This window comes from Cygnus atratus, chromosome 1, assembly GCF_013377495.2.
Source record: "Cygnus atratus isolate AKBS03 ecotype Queensland, Australia chromosome 1, CAtr_DNAZoo_HiC_assembly, whole genome shotgun sequence".
Classification (NCBI taxonomy): domain Eukaryota; kingdom Metazoa; phylum Chordata; class Aves; order Anseriformes; family Anatidae; genus Cygnus; species Cygnus atratus.
This window is the reverse complement of record NC_066362.1, coordinates 188,977,949-188,995,582: the sequence shown is the minus strand read 5'-3', so window position 1 is coordinate 188,995,582 and position 17,634 is coordinate 188,977,949. Positions and strand designations below refer to the sequence as shown.

Below are 17,634 nucleotides of genomic sequence, written 5' to 3'. Positions count from 1 at the left end.
GTAAGATTTGCCAGAAAAAAATACACTTGACATTTGTCCTCCTAATCTACAAGACATATGTCATTAGCAATTTCCCTCCTTACCTCTGAGATCCCATTTTCTTCTCCCAAACTTCCCAATCCCATTCTTCCTCAACCTCCCTAAGTGTCTACCCTATGCTCCTTCTGTGCCCCTTGCAACCTGTCCTGCCCAGCAAAGACATATGAGGAGCGGCTGAGGTCCCTTGGTTTGTTCAGCCCAGAGCAGAGCAGGCTGAGGGGAGGCCTCATGGTGGCCTGCAGCTCCCTCACGAGGGGAGCGGAGGGGCAGGCGCTGAGCTCTGCTCTCTGGGGACAGCGACAGGACCCGAGGGAACGGCATGGAGCTGGGACAGGGGAGGGTCAGGCTGGGTGTTAGGGAAAGGTTCTGCACCCAGAGGGTGGTCGGGCACTGGGACGGGCTCCCCATGGCAGTGGTCATGGCACTGTGCCTGCTGGCGTTCAAGAAGTGCTTGGACAACTCTCTCAGACACATGGTTTGATTTTTGGGTGGTCCTTTGCGGAGCCAGGAGTTAGACTCGATGATCCTTGTGTGTCCCTTCCCGCTCAGGATACTCCATGCCTCCATCGCGGCACCCCCCATGAAAGCCGCCCGCACACCCCCACATCCCACCCGTCCCTGCCCTCCAAGGCGCAAGGCCCCAAATGGACGCCTCGGGCTCAGCCGCCGCCTCACACGGGCGCCCAGCGGGGCAGCAGCGCCCTCCATGGGCACCGATCGTTCCCTGGCGGCGCCGCTGGGCCCCGGGATCCCCCCCTCCCTCCATGGCCTGGACGTGTGACCGCCAGACAGGCAGCCCGAGCCCTGTCAGACCCAGACAAGGTCGCTTTCCAACCCCGGTGCCGTGGGGCGGAGGGCGGACACAGCTCGCTGCCCGCCCCCTGCTCGGCCCCTTCTCCTCCCTGCCGCCGCTCCTCCTCCCCTCCCCGCCGCACCGACGAGGCTGCGGGGCCGGAGGGGAAGGCGGTGCTGCCTGCGGGGAGGAAGCCGGATGAAGCCCCTTGGGCATGCAGAGAGCCGCGGGGACCCTGCCCTGGAGCCCAGCGGCGGCATCAGGTAACGACCGCCCTCGCCTCGCCTCGCCCCCCGCCCGGCCCGGCGAAAAGTTCCCTCCCGGGGGCTGCAGGACCCTTCTCCCGGCGGGACCGGTGCCCGGGGGGCTCCGTGCCCGGCTCTTTCCAGAGATAGGAGCCGGTGTGTGTCCGGGGTGGGGGATGGAGGGAGCAGCCTTCCCCGGGGCTCTGTGCCCTCCCTGACAGCCCGGGTGTGTTTAGGAAGAAGAAAGCAACAAACAAATGTTAGCAGAAAGTAGTAACGCGTCGCGCTGCACCGGGGACTTGGGTGTGTTTGTTGTGCCTGGCTATGCATATGCCGTGGCTCTTCTTGAATCGTGTTTTGCTGGGCATCTGTGGGATCGCTGTCAACTTTTAATACAGGGTGTGGGTTTTGATTAACACTGTGGGAGGCTGAATCCCACTTTAAGTGTGCCACGGTGGTGTTTTGTTTTCCTTTGCTCAGAGTTTGTATCAAAGACACTAAGTCAGTTTCACATCTTTTTGCTTATTTCTTCTAAAATCATCTAAGGAGTGAAAAGTGAGCGGAGTGCCCCACAGAGGTTCTGGGTACCTTTGCTACAAAGCAACATTGAACCAGCTTAAAGAAAAAAAAATCCGTATCTTCAAAAGCCTGCTTCCTTACCAGCCCAAAGAAGTGCATTGCAAACTGCCCTGAGAGTGAAAAGATTTAAGTCACTTCAATTAAGCAAGATTTGCCAAAGGCAAGATCCCTCCTCATAAAGGATGTGCTGTACTTATTCCATTGGTCAAATCCGAGAGAAGCTACTTTAAGAATTGTATTATCTGCAATTATGAATGTTTTACGTCCACTTTTTCATATTTTCATAGTGCCAGTGTAATCTCACTATATTCCTTGCAAAATCCAAAGAAAGAAATCAAATGTAAAGATCTTAATTTCACTAGATTGGAAGAGCATGTATAGTTTTTATTTATTTACTTTACAATATAACAAATTTAGGGAGCATTCAAAAGGAGAATAGACTGAGCAACATTCATCTGTTACTGCAGGTAATCCCAATGATTATTCATTGGACATTGATAAGGCACTATACTTAATCTGAATTTCAGATTGAGTTTGTGTTGTTGTTGTTTGTTTTTTTAATAATAAACATGGTTATATTCTCTATGAAGGTCCATCAAAGTTATTGACCAAGTGCAGCTTTGAGACTGCATTTTTATGTATGCTCAGTTTTTTATTAATGGATTTTAAGTTGCATTCAACTAAGGGCTGAAAAAAGGGAAGTACAAATTATATATAAACTTGAAATGCTTTCCACCTCTATGTGTTCTGTGTTTTTTTTTTCTCCTTGTCAGCTTCAAATGTAACTTCTCCCTAAGTTTTCATGCAAGTGACAGAATTTCTTAAATATATGAAACAATTTTCTATTGTCAAATGTTCTGTAGTTCATACTTGCTTAGAAAGATAGATATGACTAGGGAATTATCGTTTTTCTTGACAGCATGACAGTTAAAACTTGGTTTGCATAGCAGCAAGCATGTGTAGTGCATTAAAAGTTGTCACTCTAAACTGTCATTGACTAACTTTTCAATGTATTTTTGTGAAAGTGAATATATCGCTTGTAAAGTGACAGCTAGGGAGTAACTAAGTGGTAAAATAAGGAATTACTGTAGTGAACTAGGGTTTAACTTAGGATTTTGACTACAGCTTTAGTATTGGATGCCTATGGATTCAGTGTTCAATTCTGTAAACAGGTATTTGATTCGTTTTCTTCATAGTGGTACCTCAGTTAAACTCTAAAAAGTATTGTTGATGCAGCAGTGCTTAAGCTACCTGGAGGTGGAGTGTAGAATTTTATCTTGTTATAATATAATGAAGAAAATGCTTAATGTGCTTATAAGCTTCCTGTTCTGATAACATGTTCAAACTGTATCAAATTGTATCATTGCTATCAAAACCAGATCATGGTAAAAGTCATACGCTTAAACATTACTATGTGTCAAACAAGTGTTCTTTTACAGCATGTGAAATCTTAAGCAGTTAAAATGGCCAGGTGAAGCAAGGAGGTATATACAATGCTGTTAAGGTATGGAAATATGGGAAGTTTGGGAAGGAGGGGAAAAAAGAGAACTAAGTTAGAAATTCAGGGTTTTTCTTGACCACAAACTTTTTCCTTAAAGACTAAGTTACCAGCTTTTAAAAATAATATGTACCTTGAGGATTTCGGGTAAAAATATACCTGGACATTGAGACATTTGCTTTTACATGAAGACTATGTTGCATTTATAGCATTTTTCTAGGTTCTGTTTCCAAGCCTTGCACTGCTGTAATCTAAAGTCCTCTTTTGAAGGCTTCTGTTAAACTGTGATAGAAAAAAACTTTCTGGTGTTGTTGGATTAGGTAAATCATGGTGAAACTAGTTAACTGAATGTAGTACCTCTGTAGGAGCAAGAGACTGTCAAGGAATGGAATACCATCTGGAGAAAAATCAATTTTAGTTACAAGTTCAGGAGGAGTACAAGCTTTGAGGAGTGCATGCTGCAAATCTGTAGAAAGTGCACGTGAGGGCTAGCTTTTGGGAAAGGATTCTTTCTGGTAGCCACGAACAAGTAGTATTCTTGGAGGTAACAGTGAGGTCTCACTTTGCATGCTTGTTCTGTGTGTTTTAACTTGCCTTCAGTTGCATATCCACTCAGTCTTCACTCAGCTGAAAAACTCCTAATTTTGTTCATTTTTCTTTTTAGATACCTTTTCTAGACCTCTGGTAGTTAATATTTTCTGATGAACTTTCAGTTTGTGTTATTCAGGTAGAGTGCCATCTATTAAAAAACGAAGCTGTAGCCTTACCAAGAAGTAAAGTGGAAAGATTAGTTTATACTTGAGGCAGTACTTATAAACCCAGTGTGTTGTCTTTTGTGCAAGAGTATGCTGTTGCTGATCACTTTTAACTCTCTTGGTATCAATAGCCACCAAAATGTCTTTCTGAAGAATATCTGCATACTATTTGTCCTCATCCTGTATTTTCAGAGTTGATTATTCTTATGCAAACTATATATTTACCTTCTTTAAATGCATCTTTATTTTCTGCTGGATCGTGTCTTCAATTTCCTATGGCTATTCTGAATTCCAGTCCTATTTACCATCAGACTGGTAGCTGTCCTAAGCTAGTGTCACATTCAGATTTACAAGTATAGTTTGTCAACTAAGCTATTAATAAAACAATAAATATCTAGCAGGATGGACCAGAGGAGATCCTTAAATCTTTCTGTTTGTCAATGAATTGATGGTAAAGATTCTCCGAATATGGTATTGTAACATTTTTTTTAAAAAGCGCAATGTGTTTCATTCTGGAGATACCATATGAGATACTATATGAGTGCATAAATATGGCTGTTACTGTCTATTATCAACTCTTGTAAAACCCAAAGCAGTGGTATGTGTTTCTGCTGTGTAGTTTTTTGTTACCAAAAAGTGTAGTTTTCAAGGAAAGTATTCCTGGGGCTTTCAGTTTGGAAATTCTTTCTAATACAATAGTTTTTCATTGAGCAACAAAATACCTTTTCCTGGATGTCAGGTCAAAATAATCCTGGGATAGGTGCATTGCAATCATATCACGTATAATATTTGTAATCAAAATGCTGTTCACAAACCTCATGAAAATTACCAGAGTAATATAAGTGGTAGTTTTACTTTTCAGTTTCTGACAATTATTTATAGTAAGTGATATTTGTCAGCAAATAATGGAAAACAATTTGCCAAATTACTGAAGTAATATGCCAAATTACAGTAGAATTTATATGTTTATATGTAGAATTTACAGAATTTATATATATGCTTTATATGAAATCTAAAGGTCACGCAAGGTCAGCATTTGTACACGTTCATGAAACGTTAGTGTAAAACTAAACTTAGTAGTAAAAACTGACTGTTAGGGGGGTGTGTCCCTAAAAATCTTAGTAATCTAAAGTCTCTTAATAAATTTTCATTTTATTAAATTTGATCTTAAATTTACTTGCTTCCTGCTAATATGTTGTGGCTTTAATTTAACAGAACAATACTGAACATCTAATTATCTTTTTTCCACTTCAGTGGAGAGACACACCATGATATTCCAAATTAATATATTTATCAATATTGCTGTTGATTTAAGTCACACAAATGATCAGCTTCTGAAATTGAAGGATTAGTTTGGTGAACTGCAACATATGTAAAATATACAAAAATATCCAAATAAATTACTTATTTGTGGTTGTGCATTAAGCACCCACCACTTCTGTTGTGTTGATGAACATCTATTATAAAAAAATCTAAAAATTTTATATTATTATGTGTCTAGAAAACAAACAGAAGCTGTCTCTACAGGTTTATAAGAACAGATCTATGGAATTTCGGTTTTAGTACAGTGAACCATTACTATTTATTATCATAAAAATTGTTAGCAAAAACATGTTTCTCTGTCACAGAAAAGTATATTTGTAAGGAATACATTTTAGAATAGGACAGTTTTGAGGAAAATGTTTCAGGATTCAAGAAATTGCAAACTGTGTGCAAAACAAAGCCAAGCATTAATCACAAAAATTACAAAATAGCTTATATTTAAGTATGCTAAAGCCAGAAATTTGATTTCAGAAATAAAGAAGTTCTTTAAATATCTGACAGTTTTTCCAAAATAAAGTTTGTGTGAATGAGGAATTGTAAACTAATTTGCAAAATTATTTGTGAAAAATCATAGAGCAATACTGTTTCCCCTGCTTGATTATTTTAGACATAATTTTTCTATGAAAATTTGTACGAAGGTTTTTGGTAAGAGATTTAAGAATCTCATTTTTAAATACATTTTTCACAGAGGTACACATGCATGCAGATAAAATGTACTCAGTCTTTTCCTGGTGCTAGTGTCACAAGTCTACAAATACTTGAATCAAACACAAAAAGAGAACTGAAATGGAAAAATCTGACTGATTAAACACAGTGGAATTTCTCACTTCACTCTCAAAAACAAACTCCCCAAAATCATTTGAGAAAGAAGGTTTTAAGCAGTTTTGAAAACTGCATACGGATGAAGTTATAATGGAAGTCTAGAGAGGGCCTTCCACCCAGCCACTGTCATGTGAGCTGATGTTGGGTTTGAAGCCTCTTCTTTAGAAAGAATGTTCAGTTTTTATAATATCATTTACTGTGTCTTGGTGCCAGCCAAAGCCATCCTCTTGTCTGAAGAACAAGCTTATATAATTGCTTCTCTTGGGACATTTGTCCTTGGATGACCTGTGTTCTTCATGGACCTGGAAGGAAGTCAGACCCAGTTACCTAGATGATTGGAAGTCCTCTCAAGATCTTTTCAAGCACGGGATGAGTTCATTAAGCATTATAAAGGAGGCCAAGATCTGCTAGAGATAGAATAGTGGATATTCGCAACTGTCTTTCTCTATTTCAGTCTTGCAGTCACTTTGCATGCTTCGGGATGTTGAAGGAGAACATTCCAGCAGTTCAGCAGTCCCCATCTTCACTTTTTCTATCAGTAAAATGAAGGATTCTTTCTTTTACATGCATGGTTTGAGAATGCTTTTACACACACGCAGCATAAAAGTACATTTTGGGTACTTTGGTGAGGTCTGTGCTTTCGGGACCAGGTAATAAAGTCCAGGAGTAAGGGAGTGTTCTCTCTTAGTCCATCCATTTGACTTAAAAAAATGGCAATTCATGTGCTGTGTTTTTTTTTGTTGTTGTTGTTTTTTGTTTTTTGTTTTTTTTTCCCCCTCTCCAGGCACAAGTTTCAATGCCTGGAGAAGTTGCTGCCTCTGCAGAATTCCCACCTGATGCTAAGGATTCATCAGTGCTGGAGACACCCAGTGCTAGTGGCCATATGTACTGCTGAGAGTAAATTGCGCCTTCTGGATGCTTTGGCTTTTCATTTCTGCTGCATGTCCTAAATGCAGTTTTCAGAGCTTTCCAAAGAAGTGCATGTGTCTGAAGAACTTTTTTTTAAAGGAATACATATTTGATTCAAAGTCCTCTTCTTTGGTTCAAGGTCCTTTGTTCTAAAAATGTCCAAGATAGTAGGTATTCTGTCAGATCTTCCATGTGGACCTAGAAGAAAGTGGTCATTCAACTGACTGTCATCTACCTTGAGGGTCTACAGACCAGACTCAGCAGCTTAACTTGAGGATAATGTCTCTAGCCTCTTTGAGGATACTGGACACAACTGCTGCCTTCCAGTTCTCTGGTTTTATCTGATTTCAAGGACCCTTTGCAAGCGCTACTGGTGCACCAGAGAAGTCAGTACTTCCTCTGATCACGGATGCTACTTACATTGGTGCAAGCCAAGGACAAAAACTTCTGCAGTTGTTTTCTTGTGCTCAGGTACAGGGAAGGCTGGTGTGAATTCTTTTACTTGAAGTAACTCATTATACACATTTGCAAGTTCAGTTCCTACTGGTGAACCTGGCAGGTATCTTCCCGGTGATTCAAGAAACTAGTTCATTCATAGGACTTGCAGGATACTTATTTTTGTACAGCTATCAGTACTGTCTGATTCAAGATGACCCAGGACCATGAAACTAACGTTTCACTTCTGTCTGTGGCAAATACTCACCAAAGCCCTGTAGACAGAGATGTCTTACTGTTGCCTTGTTTTAGCAAATGGCTAATGCAAGGTGATCCCAAGAAGTTCTTTAATCGCTTTGGTCAGTACAAGATAAGTCAAATTGAACAACTTTAATAGTCTCATTAGTGTGACAAGTGCTCAATCTATATATATATATAAAAAAAGAAATATTTAAGGCAATTATAGACACTCATCTTGTGATGCCATCAGATTCTTTGCAGTGGCCTGCGGCCAACGGGCGTTGGTGGGTAGAAAACATTATGGTTAGGGAATTACTTCAGTTTGTATCTATGATAGAGTATGGTATGTTTGCTGTATGGTAGCATATATATGCCTGGTTCTGTGTGTTCTCCAGCCAACATTGTATAGTATATTCACTCAGATGGCAGATGCATGAACATTTAGTGTTTATTTCTTCACCCTTGTCTGGCAGGTTAACCAGGCTCATGCCAATATGCTTGTTTACTCTTTGCAGTCAGTGAAAATATGGATGTTTACTTCATGGGTTGGCACTTGCCTCATTCAGGATCAATACTGTTTGGAGAAGCAGTTCCTTCATTTCAGTGTTTTGGAGTTTCAGGAAGTTCAAAATGCATGCAGATTGTTCTTACATCATCTTCAGGAATCAACTATGAAAACTGACAACTCCTGATAGTACTGTGTATTATGTAATGCAAAAAGCAAGGGGACCCAGGTATCCTCTTCTTTGTCAAGAAACCATGATGTTTTGGATATGTTATGTCATCAAGTGAGATCGACTTTTCATCAGTTAGTTTACCCAGTTCTTCAGACTCTTAAAGATTAATTCAACAGGATTAAAAGTGTGGTGTTTTTTGTTGTCTGTTATTGTTTATTTGATCTTAAAATCATGTCTCTTGAAAATACCTTATTTTCATTAAATTATTATTTTTTATTTTTTTTAATGGCAGGATTTTGTTTCCTTTTGTTTTTGTCAAACTGGAAGAAATATATTTTGTCACATATATTTGGTACTCTATCCATAGAAGGAATCAGACGGAGATCAGTCAGTCTGGAAATATTTGGAACTAGATGTATGCAGTCAGGCTAGTTCTTTTAAAAGGAGATTCTAAAATTTTAAATAATCTTTTTAATAGAAAAGGCTAGAAAAAAACATTTAGTTACGTTGTTGAAGGTACAACAGCTTTTCAAAACAGCAGATGTATATGTTTGCAACTAGAATGAGCTAATAGAAATTGTGGAAGTTTTCTTCTACATCAGGAATTTTCATAAGATCATTTCAATTTGTTATTTGGAAAAAAATATTAATATTTTCAAAATACCTTTGAAGATTTTTTTTTTAAAAGGAGAGGAAGGTTCTTTAACAACTTGTGCAAAAATGGTTTACTTATTCTTTTCATGTTTTCATTTTACTTTAGGGAAAGAATTCTCTATAGTAAGTCTTAATCAGGAGAAAGCAAGATGAGAATTTAATTTCTCTTTTTACCTGGAAAAATAGTGTAGGCTATAGGGATCATGTCATATGGTGTGCAGCAACTAATTCTACTATTGTAATCCTGAAAATTTGTCTAGTTTTAGCAAAACACTTGATGCTTTGGCTTTAGCACCTGGTTTTCTAAATAATTGAAGAATTGTGAAGAGCAATTTTGACATTCTGTAGGGAGGGAGGATTCTTGTATTTTCTTTTAAGACTGTTTAATAATTTTAATAAATTAACTTTAAGTGAAAAATACATGCTCTGAGGGATATTTACATTTTAACTGACAGAGCAGAGCTACCTTATACTTATTTTAGAATCACTTGCTGGTTTTATGAAGCTCGCTTTCTGCTTTATGTTGTGACCGGTGTCAGCAGGAAGGATGATGAACATCTTTTTTCCACTTATTCTATAATAGGGAAAAATGAATGTTAAAAAAAAAAAAAAAAAAAAAAAAGCCAGATGCTCTGAAAACTTACTGAATACCAGCAAAAGATGAATCTTAACAGCTTCTACCTGATCGTGTACTGATTGTGAAAATTCAGATCTTTTGGTGTACCGGACTTTGTGTGCCTTTTTTCTCCATTAGGGTTTGATCACTTTGGAGGATCAGTTCATTCCAACAGGCAGTCTTTGTAGGCTTTTTGTCATGTTGTCCTCTATTGCTTCCACTTGCTCTGTTTAAAGTTCTGTTCACTGAAGGATGTTTTTGATTCTTGCTGCTGCTTTCCTCCTTCTCCATCACATATCTACAAGGAAAATATGCTATTAAAGAGATGGTTTAAAATTCAGAAGAGTTTGCTTCCCAGGTTGCATGTGCCAAATCTGATCAAGGTCTTGTTTGCTGGCAATGAGAGGGTGCTTATGTATATCCCTAGTCTACTTGTCAAGTGCTTCAGCGTGATAACTTATTCCTTGACATTTGATATGACAAACAGTTCTAGAATACAGTCCTGTGAGATAATTGTTTGGGGTTTGTCTTTTGATATAAACAAAGACATACAGGAGAGCTATCAATAAATTTCATTGAGGGTTTTAAAATTTCTTACCAAAAACTCTCAAAAAAAAAAAAAAACCTGAGCAGCTTCTTCTAAGGGCAAATAGGTATTTAAAACACAGAGGGAAATGATTGTAGGAATAAATGGTCACTTTTTTCCCAGGTGAGACAGATTACCAGTGAGGTGTTGGGATAAGAGGTGCTGGAACATGCTGTAAAATGAACTCATAAATTATTTGAAGAAGAAAGCTAGTAGGATGGTGAGAGTTTTAGCTGAATAATAGTGAATTAATCATGGTAGTTGCTACTAAAACAGCAGTGTTACTTCCTGGGAATGTAACTTTTATTCTCAGTGTACGTTAAGGGAGTTCTCAAAGGATCTTTGCTTTGGCTCTTGCCCTCAGTCATATGTCTAAATACCCTTGGAGTTCTGGAATTACTGAATATCAGAAAAATATATCATCAGACAAATAAATATCAGAAAAGTGAATGAAATACTAGGAATTAGAATAGGAGCCATGAACAGCATTTAAAATAAAAATTTCATCATGAAGAAATATTTCTGCTAGTCTTAAATACCATATGCAGTTACAGTTCTTCTATTTCAAAAAATAAATACAAGTTTATAAACAATTCAGCGAAAGCCAAAAAACATGTCAAGGAGATGCTGTACTCTCTTCAACAGATGATCAAACAGATTAGAGCTCTTCAGCTTGTAAAGGAGGTGCTAAAAGCTAATATGATAGAAGTCAATGACACTGAGTGGTACGAAAAAAGTGAAAATGGGCTCATTATTCACCATTTCTCATTCTGTAAGAACACACAGTGAAATTACCAGCAATAAAATAAAACAAATTATTAAATAATTAAGCTGCCAAAATCATTGCTACAGGATGTTGTGAAGGGCACACACATAAAAGAACTCAAAGCAGGTTTTTCAGACTGATGGACTGTAAGTTCACTGGTAACCATCAGGTGGGATGGTCCACAGGCAGTTACTGGCACAGGAGTTCTTAGATAGTCTCAAGTGTGAAGAGATGGATGAATGTGCCAATGACTGAATCAGTCCTTGGCCTGACGTGTTTCTTATGTTTCTTTTCATAAGGATTCTTTTTATCAGAAACAAGATAGTGACTTGATACATCTAGTATGGTCGCTGCTCTGTTCATCTGTATGCTGTGTATGCTGTGTTCCTCCGCAAATGTACGTCTTAAAGGAATGTATTCAGATGGCCTACTACTGGAGTCTAACTAAATTATCTTGTCAAAAGTTGTGTTTTAATTCGAGGCTTGCTTCTTGTTCAGTCTGAACAGAGAAAGATATGACACACAATTTAGATGGTCTGAATCACTAATTACTGCTTTGAACTTGTAGAATCATAGAATATCCTGAGATGGAAGGGTCTCACAAAGATAATTGAGTCCAACTCCTGGCTCCACACAGGACCACCCAAAAACCAAATAATTTGTCGGAGAGCATTGTCCAAACATTTCTTGAACTGAAACATCATTAATAGTCATGACATTAAGTTGTGGTACTAGTTGGTTTAAATACCCCCCAAAAAGCTATGCTTTGGGGGGATAAGTATCCTCATCACTGCTTTTTCAAGGAGGGAACTACCGGGACGTTTCAGTCAAGTGTAATTCAGTCAGGTTTTACTGCTGTCTTGCAAAGAATTTGCCCAAGATATCAAAGAGGACTCTTCCTGTTCCAGAAGATTATTTCAGGTTGAGTAAGCATTGTAGACATGCTTCAGTTTTTGATGCAAATGAATATTGCTTTGGTTTATTTCCATGGCAATACTATACTATTACACCAGTCTTTCTTGATTCTAAATGCAAAGGCATACATTAAGAAATTAAAAACACAATTAAAGATCCTACATTTTAGGGAGTATAGTTGGTTTCATGTTAATATCAAGCATTGCATATTTAGGCTTATAGCAAATTCAAGGCTAGTAAAAGCTTGAATTCTAGGTTCTCAAAAGAAATACAAAGTCAACTTTATTCAGATCAGGATGAACACCTTGATTTTTATTTTTTTTGTGTGTGTGTGTTCCAACTTAAATAACATTGCTTCAAGGAAAATGCATAAATTTATGGTAAGGATTATTTTTTCCTCTTCTTTTGTAATAGCCTCTTGGTAGCCTGTGCTGTCTTCTCAACAGCAAATTGGATCGAGAGCAAAGTATCAGTTTTATCAGACCTATCTTTGTAGGGGAAGCCATTATACTTCTGAAGTGTCTGCAGTAACCCATCAACATGGGTTCTTAATAGTGTATAATTTTATATATGTAATAATAATGTGTGTGTGTAAATATATATATATGTATGTATAATTCCACTCTTTGTCCAACTTGCACCTGCCTTTCTAATTCCTAGCTAGAGGCTGTTTTCATGAGAGTAGGAATAAATTATTTTGAAATGCTAGTCTTTGGTCAATAAAGGAAGTATCTATATATGATAAGGGAATTTTCATGCTTATTGCTTTCTCATTCCCATAAGCGAATGCAAATCTTAAATCTGAGACAAATATCTATAGCAAAAGAAAATATCCCTCCCTCCCCTTAAGTATGCTCTGTGCCTCTGTAATCTTCTCATTAAGCCTAATACTTGATAAACTGTTCTCAGTTTGAGGATTATCTTTTTTTGTGTTAATCTAAGACAACGGAAGTATCTAAAACTTTTAATGAGAATTGTTACTGTCATCATAGAATGTCTCTTATACAACACTTACTTAATTCTTGAGAATATTTTTAAAGAACATGTAAATTTTGACAATTGTTGTTTGGCTCTGTATTCAGGATGTTTTTAAAATCTGAATGATCAGTTAATTTGCAGCCAGTTCAGTCAGTAAACCAAAACGGGCATCTTCTGTTATTGTTTGCTCAGCTGAGCCCAGAAATATGCTAATAACAAATCCATTCAGTCCCTCACTCCAACAAAAAATGCAAGTGTGCCTAAGCATGCCAGTAAATTCTTGTCTTAGGTCGCTTGATATTTGGCACCTGCACATACGTCTTTGAACATGCCAGACATTTATCTGTGATGAATGCAAAACTGATTGAAGACCCTATATTGCCAAATAATCATTTTTAGACATGTATGCTGATTCATGTGTTTTCTTTAGTTCTGTCATCAAGCTGATGAGCAGACTATGGCAGACAATGTTTCTCATTTTTCCAGCCCATGTTTCCAGCAAAGACATTTGCTGCATCCATTCTTGGCTGACAGGCTTACTTCAAGGTCCACGCCTATCCGAAAATCAGCTCCACATGCAAATACCCAGGAGTTGAGGCCATCTGTAAAATCTGCTTCTCATCTATCCATCATTAGTGCTTATTGATTGTACTGTCATTTTCAGGTATAATCTCTGACTCATGGTCAGTCTCTTTACCATGTGTACTGCAGCTTCCAGCTCATTGTGTAAATGATGAGTATGGGCTCACAGTGTTTTTGCATGGCGTGCAGAAATTCCTAATTAACAACAGAGGTGACTAGTTTAAAATATTTTATATGACTGGATACAAAATGCTGTTTTCATTTAAATTGCAGCTCTGTAAGGTTTTGGAATACCTACTGGAGTTAGAGGGATATGACTTTGAATGAGATCACTAGAAGGTTACCTTACAGATACGGCTATGATTCATTCATTTTTTCTGGCAATTACGTTTTTATTGACATGGCAAAATGTTCTAAAAAATTAACACAAGCCTGAGTTTCTTCAGTAGTTAGCAGAAGACTCCTCCTTGGAACCTGAATTTGGCTTGGTAAATTGAGATACTGAATGTTTTTGTTTGGCTGTTGTTGTTTTTTGTCTCTTATGTACAAGTTGCAGCAATTGAGCTAATATTATTTACAGATGCTAAGGAAAGTAAGATTTTTCATAAGGTAAAGGATCCTACTGAAATGTCAGCTCAAATATAAAGGTCTGTCTTGATCAATATCGCTGTCTACACAAACAGGATCCCTCCTGGGAGTTGTTAACTTACTCTGAAGGAATTTCCAATTCAATTTCAACCTATTGAGACCTGCTAAAATTTTACAAATATGATACCACCTTCAAAGATGATCACACTCACTGTCTTTAGGTTTGATCTGCTGTAGTGTTCTTTCTGAGTAATACTCAGCCTCCTTACTTAAGAGAGAAACACCATAGTTGTCAATATGTATATTAGTTAAATACTGTGCTTGTGTTTTCAGCTGATTATTTTTTTAAAAGGAAAGGCTACTTTTAAAGTAGATAAGGCTACTTTTAAAGTAGATAATGAGAGCACAATTCAGTTGACTGAAGATGGGCATCTGGGTCTTCTGGTGTCCTGTCTGGCCAGTAGTTGTTGCTGTAGGAGGGTGTATAGTCTCCCACATCTGGGTTACCTTGAGGCACCTAAAATGAATTTGCTTAGGTAACTGAGAAAACCCTCCATTGACAGAGTGCAGTTTTGCTGACAGGTAGACACCTTCATATAGATTTTTTTTTTCCTTCTCTCTCTCTCTCTTTTTTTTTTTTCTTCAGTGAGAAATGAATGAATCTCACTCATTTCCAAAAGCCAAAATTCTCTTGTTTTATGAAGTCCTCCAGGTCTGGAAAATACCAAACTGTGAAATACCTGTGCTGCCCCAGTTGACACCAATGATTCAAAATGACCAGGTTGTCTTTTTGTGGTGCATAAAGTGAGTACTAAAAATGGAAAAAATGTTCTATACAGCAATAGTATAAATGTACACAGGAAAAAAAATGGTTATGTTTTGCTTCTGTTCCATTCATACAAAGGCAATAAACCAAGTAAAGTCATCAGGGAGAGTATTTTGATTATTTTATCTGCAGTGGAAAAAGAAGAAAATACCTACCTGACAATAAGTGGATTGAGTGAACTTGGCTGTATTAACTAGCTGTATCTGCAGTTGCCTGCAACAGGCATCACAGAATTTTCCTGATCTGGTAACATTTGGAGAGAGTACCGTGACTTTCTTTGAGTAATTCAGGAAACTGAATTCATTCTTTCTCTTTGTCCTTCTGAAGAGTTTATTAACACAGACTTCATTCCAAAGGAGATGCTGGCATGTCTTTTCCTCCTGTTAGTTTTAGAGGTAAACTCCTCTAGCACAAAGTACGTGAATTATGCTTTTTCACAATTTAGGTCTTTAAGGAGGAAAAAAAAAAAAAAAGAGATAAAATTGAGATGCTCCAGGCTTTTGTCACAAGTCATAAGGTGTCGCAAGCTGCACAAGATATATGCAAGTGTCACAAGTCAAAAAATGTCACAAGTCATGCAATTGGTATTGCATGAGAAATAGAGACAGCTGGTGATATCTTTAGTAGTCACAGAAGACTAAGGAAATGGGGTGATTCTAATGAAAATAAAAGATTATATCTTTTTCTTGTAGAAGTCTTATTATTCTCTGGAACCATGTGACAGTAACAAGTGGAAAACTGAAACTGACAGCAACTGTGTGTTGATAATAGGAAGAACACAGTGCTGGTATATAAAAATGTCTGAAAGATAAACCAGTTTAATTTATCTACTCAGAGTGGGTATTAAAATCATAATAATTTTTTGATAACAGTCCCAGACAATGGTATACTCTTACAGTATGTGAAATAAGTGTCCTTTAACAAGGAAGGAATACCTTTATGTCTAATAAGTGGAGAGTACATCCTAACAGAGTGCATGGGATCATACTGTAGCCTATATATTGATAGAGATGATCATATTAGGGATAGCTATCTGCATAATGTGTACAGATATATGTGGGTGTTTGAGTTCCAGCAACTTTTGTGAAAATCCTATGGCTGTGCTCCTAAGTTTAAGTGAGTAACTGCTGAGCAAACAGCACAGCAAGTGCAATACCATGGGAAGATGTGTGCACTACGTTTGCTCATTGGCATTGTTTTAACATGTTACACCAGAGCATTTTTAAACATAGCGTTCTAAAATGACTCTTGAAAGAGTATAAAATCACAAAATTAATCAAATAACTAGCATCAAGTTCTGGCAAATATGTATATTCAGAAATACAATTTCTTCAACCTTTCAGGTTACATATTCCCTGTCTGTGCTAATAACTATTTTAAATTCAGGAGCTGCCTTGTACTGAGAACTGCTTTGGTTATTATGAAGAATTTAAGAGAATTTAATGAAGAACTTAAGTGATTCTAAAACTAGAGTAGGAGTTGGTAGTAGAGTAACTGTAAATTGAGTTGTTTTTTCCTGCATTATCTTTATGGTTTCATTATAAGTAAAGTTTCAACAATCAATGACTATCAAATGTATAATTGATAGATGATGAATCCCTATGAAAATTACATTTATGACAATTCTAAAAGTCAGAGTACTCAGATGCTAATCCAATAGAAAATATTAAAGTGGAAGTAGGTGAAATGCTCTTGTGTCCAGGGAAAAGAAGTATTTCAGTTACTGTAGATAGTCACAAGTGAGCTTACTTCTACAAACTCTCTGAAAGAATAACGTATGTTTCACTGCAACTGAGTTTTACAGTATTCACTGTTTAGTCAAGAACAAGTTAAGAAGTGATTTTGCTGATACTTCAGGGTAACACTGAGGTGATAATTCTGGTGGTCTGTGTTGACTTGTTATCTAAGCCAGATAACTTTTATAGCTTTCAAATTTTTAAGTAGTAACTCTATGTGTGCCTGTAGCCCAGAAAGCCACCTGTATCCTGGGCTGCATCAGAAGCAGCATGGCCAGCAGGGTGAGGGAGGTGATTCTCTCCTTCTGCTGTGCTCTTGTGGGACCCCACCTGGAGCCCTGAGTTCAGCTCTGGGGCCCCCAGCACAAGAAGGACATGGAAGTATTAGAGCAAGTCCAGAGGAGGGCCAAGAGGATGATTTAGGGGCTGGAGCACCTCTCCTAAGGAGACAGGCTGAGGGAGTTGGGGTTGTTCAGCCTGGAGAAGAAAAGGCTCAGGGTAGACCTTACAGTGGCCTTCCAGTACCTAATGGGGGCCTACAGGTAAGCTGGGGAGGGACTCTTTGTTGGGAGGTGACAGGACAAGGAGTAATGGCTTTACACTAAAAGAGGGTAGACATATTAGATATTCAGAGGAAATTCTTCACTCAGAGGCATTGGAACAGGCTGCCCAGAGAAGCTGTGGATGCCCCATCCCTGGAGGTGTTCAAGGCCAGGCTGGATGGGGCTTTGGGCAACCTGGTCTGGTGGGAGGTGTCCCTGCCTACGGCAGGGGGTTGGAACTGGGTGGTCTTTAAAGCCCCTTCCAACCTAAACCATTCGGTGATTCTATTAAATTTTGGTAAGTAGTATTGAAATTTCAATAATTGTCTCAACTCTTAAACTCATGTAAATGTAAAAGCTTCTTCTTCAAACCCCTTCAGTTCTTGTGGAAAGTGGAAACTTTTCTAAGCTTCCAGTGATCGGTGGTGGCAAATGCTTTCCATCTATTCCATGAAATAATGAACGTCTGACTCCTTCCTGATGAATTACTCATTATACTCTTTGTTCAGGGATAAAACTTTTGTTGTTTA

At 38.2% G+C, this 17,634-nt stretch overlaps 1 protein-coding gene across 2 annotated transcripts in view; it reads left to right on the top strand.

The window, feature by feature from the left end:
• The first annotated feature begins 954 nt into the window (after positions 1-954).
• Positions 955-17,634, top strand: part of SGCG (sarcoglycan gamma) — a 136,989-nt gene continuing 120,309 nt past the window's right edge. For both annotated transcript variants that reach the window (XM_035542543.2, XM_035542540.2), the window contains exon 1: positions 955-1,095. The gene's annotated coding sequence lies outside the window, so the exon portion shown is untranslated. The remainder of the gene's footprint in view (positions 1,096-17,634) is intronic.